A 1,994-nucleotide genomic window follows, 5' to 3' on the forward strand; every position below is an offset into this window, starting at 1 on the left:
ATTATTCTAAAAGAATACGGTGGTCTATATAAAGTTAAGAAGGGAAATCACAGAGCAAAGAGGTCCCTGAGCACTCACCCCTGGGGTGTATACTGGCACATTGGTGAGATATTGCTGGGAAACCAGGAGGAACCCTGAGCTGGTAAATCCTGATTAAGTATTGTAATCAGTGGTGGTTGATGTATAAGCTAGAGGATAGGGCCAATGAACATCTAGAGGGATGNCGGAAGAAAACCAAGAAAAGCAGGGTTAGAGCGGAAGAAAACCAAGAAAAGCAGGCTTAAAGCCGAAAAAAACCAAGAAAAACAGGGTTAGAACAGAAGAAAACCAAGAAAAGCCGGGTAAGAACGGAAGAAAACCAAGAAAAGCCGGGTTAGAACGGAAGAAAACCAAGAAAAACAGGGTTAGAGCTGAAAAAAAACAAGAAAAGCAGGGTTAGAGCAGAAGAAAACCAAGAAAAGACAGGTTAGAGCAGAAGAAAACCAAGAAAAGCAGGGTTAGAGTGGAGGAAATCCAAGAAAAGCAGGGTTAGAGCGGAAGAAAACCAAGAAAAGCAGGGTTAGAATGGAAGAAAACCAAGAAAAGAGGGGTTAGAGCGAAAGAAAACCAAGAAAAGATGGGTTAGAGCAGATGAAAACCAAGAAAAGCAGGGTTAGAGCGGAGGAAAACCAAGAAAAGCAGGGTTAGAACGGAAGAAAACCAAGAAAAGCAGGGTTAGAGCAAAGGAAAACCAAGAAAAGCAGGCTTAGAGTGGAAGAAAACCAAGAAAAGCGAGGTTAGAGCGGAAGAAAACCAAGAAAAGTGAGGTTAGAGCGAAGGAAAACCAAGAAAAGCATGGCTAGAGTGGAGGAAAACGATGAAAAGCTGGGTTAGAGCGGAGGAAAACCAAGAAAAGCAGAGTTAGAGCGGAAGAAAACCAAGAAAAGCAGAGTTAGAGCGGAAGAAAACCAAGAAAAGCAGGGTTAGAGTGGAAGAAAACCAAGAAAAAACGGGTTAGAGTGGAAGAAAACCAAGAAAAGCGGGGTTAGAGCGAAGGAAAACCAAGAAAAGCGGGGTTAGAGCGGAGGAAAACCAAGAAAAGCAGGGTTAGAGCGGTAGAAAAAAAAAAAAAAAGAAGTTAGAGAGGAAGAAAACAAAGAAAAGCGCGGTTAGAGCGGAGGAAAACCAAGAAAAGCGGGGTTAGAGCAGAGGAAAACCAAGAAAAGCGGGGTTAGAGTGGAGGAAAACCAAGAAAAGCAGGGTTAGAGTGGAAAAAAACAAGAAAAGCAGGGTTAGAGTGGAGGAAAACCAAGATAAAACAGGTTAGAGCAGAAGAAAACCAAGAAAAGCAGGGTTAGAGCAAAAGAAAACCAAGAAAAGCAGGGTTAGAGCGGAAGAAAACCAAGAAAAGCAGGGTTAGAGTGGAGAAAAAACAAGAAAAGCAGGGTTAGAGCGGAGGAAAACCAAGAAAAGCAGGGTTAGAGCGGAAGAAAAATAAGATGTGGTAAGGAGTTATATTGGGATCAGACATTAACAGTATCAGCTGAGAGGATCTGCTCCTTATGGGGTGATGGGGTGATATTGGGGATCAGACATAACAGTAACTGCTGGGAGGATCTGCTCCTTATGGGGTGATATTGGGTGTCGGGCAGTAACAGTAACTGCTGGGAGGATCTGCTCCCTGTTTATGGGATGCTGGGGAGTGAACTGGGGGGTAACATCAAGGGGTGACACTGCTGTGAGCAGTGAAGGTGTTGGTTAATGTTGGGGTGATGCTGTGAAGGGATGTTGTGGTGATGTTGGGGTATCAGTGGGGGTGACATCAGGGAGTGGTGTTGAAGGAAGGCAGTGGGGTGACGTGGAGGGGAGGTGATGGGTGTGACAGCAGTGGATGGTGGGGGACAACGGTGATGAATGGGGGAGAGGTTCCAGTGGGGGGCGATAGTGGGGGGACAATGGTGGGGTAATGGGGGTGATGGTGATAATGGGCGTGATGGGGGTAATGGGGGTGATGG

The sequence above is a fragment of the Coturnix japonica genome, chromosome 28 (genome assembly GCF_001577835.2).
Source record: "Coturnix japonica isolate 7356 chromosome 28, Coturnix japonica 2.1, whole genome shotgun sequence".
NCBI lineage: Eukaryota > Metazoa > Chordata > Aves > Galliformes > Phasianidae > Coturnix > Coturnix japonica.